We start from the raw sequence: 2,480 nt of genomic DNA on the forward strand, positions 1-2,480 counted from the left end.
ATTAAAAGTTTGTGAACTTTCAAGTACCCTATAATAATTAGCTGTTTTTCTGCTATTTTGTTAATTATCAGAGAAGTGCTCTTGATAAGAAAGCTCATTACCTGACTAGACTTGGGGTTAAATAATTCCAAATTAATGTATAAAGTATTTAATTACATTTGGGTAGAGAAGCTTGCTCACCAACTAGGCATTTCCCCTTGCTATATTAGTTATCCTCCCCAGATAACAACCTTTGTGCTTGGTCTTTATAGCTGAATATTGACACAAAGGATAAGAAAGTCCAAACAACTACCCGAATCCCAGGACTGTTTCTCTAATGGTGATTCAGTAAAATCCTAACCTATAGCATCTTTCAGGTTATTTTGTATTTGATCACTTCACTGTAGATACTCAGGTGGCAATTCTCATCATGTTTCCTAGAAAAGAAAATGACCAACATAAAAGGATTGTTTACTCCCTAAATATTATTGCAATGCCCCTTTAATCATTTGTAATGATTTAGTAATTGATTCAAATCACTGTATAAGAAACCATGGGAGACATATTGTGACTACATTAGTCTGTATTAAATTCATAATAAATAAAATAAGAATCTAGAGTGTCTCTCTTTTCAATAAGGCTCTCTTATTGAATATTTTTTCTAATGGGAGTTGTTCTGTACATTTATAGTTGCAATGAACTGCCTTTAATTAATTGAATACATTTTAATGTAATTAATACATTGGAATATTACTCAGGTGATTATGTACTTTGAGTCATAAAGATGCAATTTGCATGTTATTAAAATAATCAGAAGGACTTCAGTATTAAAAGTAAGGTAACATTTAATTTTAGCTCATTGAAATCATTTTTTAGCAATCAAAATGAAGGAGGTAATAATATGACCTTTAAAGTTCTGGCATGTATAATCTGTGAACTTCCATTTGAATTGTGTTAGGAAAACCAGTGGGACATATTGGAGAGCACTGTCCTCTCCAGTTGTTCAAAAAGCCCGGAAAGGATCTGTTTGAATGGTTGTTCTTTTTCTCAAAGTATTGTTCTTGTTTTTGTCTTTTATCTTTTGGGCCTCACCCTCTGGAAAATCTGGAAGGAAGTCAAAAACACTCTCAGCTGTTAACAATTGATCACTAAGTGATTTTGAGGTGCAAGAATGAATGAGAGGGAATCTTGCAGGGAGCAGAACTTCAAGGAGCATTCCATTCCCATTTTCATGTGGAAAAAAAATTCACCTGGATTCTGAACATACCGAGGATCTTGGCAGTCATGGATTGCCTTTCTGGTCTTAGGATGAGAAAGACAAAATATACAAAACACATGGAATGGGAGGATGGCAATCTCAGGAGCATTTGAATCCAGAGGAAGGTTTTGCTAAAGACCTTGTCCAGGGGCACCTTGATGGTTAAATGTGAAGGGGGAGGACCACAGAACAAGAACAAGAAACATTTAGGACGGAGGAATGGAGAGAGCTTGTGAGTTCAGCTTTTGCAGCTGATAAAAGGCAAGAGAAGGCTTTTCCTGGAGCTCCCAAAGCTGACGGGAGGGTGCACGTGTTAGAGGATGGAGGGTATTTTTTAAGAACTCCAAGTTGAGTTCTGGGTTCACAGTGGCCCTGGTGGATGGAGGTGTGAAGTCTTGCAGTGGGTCAGTGGTGCTCTGTGTATACTCTTTCCTAATTTCCCACATAACGACCTCTGTGGTGACAAAGAAGTTGGCACCTTTAAAACTTTGAGCCTGGGGATTTTGTCTTGAGGCATGTTGAAAATGTGGTGAGTAGCAAACAATGGGATTCCTTCAGACTTCTTATTTCTAAATAAACACTTTCTTCCTTTTAAAATTGCAGTTTATCTGTTACTTTATTTTCGTGAACATTGGTATTTCTTTCTTTGTATGCTGACATGGCTAATAGCTCCCCTCCTTATCTGCTTTCCACAGTTATCAAATATACCAATTATTGTTCTTGCTTGTCGTTTTTCACATGAGCAAGTAAGCATTTCACTTGTGCTCAACATCCCAGATATGTTCTGCACCACTCCAACTTTAATAAGTAATATTTTTCCCGTCAATCACATTCCAGTGTTCTCTAAACGTATTTCAAGAGAAATGATGTAGTTGACCTAAATAAAACAGAATTCAAAGTTATTTCCAAGAAGGGTAAAGTCCATTTTTATAATAGTTCTTTACTGATACATAAATATTTGTTGAAATTGCCAATATCATTTAACAATGCATTAATAATAGATACTGTTAGGAAAATCATTTTTAAAAGTCCTTAACAACGAATCACTTCATGTACAAAATGAATTCATAATTCTTCTAACATCATCATATAAGTGAATATTTCATTAAAATATAAATGTATTTTAATGTACTATTTTAATTATGATTATTTAAAGCTTCATAAAATAACAGAATTCCAGTTTATGCTTAATAAATTAAGAGCTACTACAAAAAATGAATAGACTATTGTTCTCTCTGGTAAA

The sequence above is a fragment of the Nannospalax galili genome, unplaced genomic scaffold (assembly GCF_000622305.1).
Source record: "Nannospalax galili isolate Female #2095 unplaced genomic scaffold, S.galili_v1.0 scaffold399, whole genome shotgun sequence".
In the NCBI taxonomy this organism is placed as follows: domain Eukaryota; kingdom Metazoa; phylum Chordata; class Mammalia; order Rodentia; family Spalacidae; genus Nannospalax; species Nannospalax galili.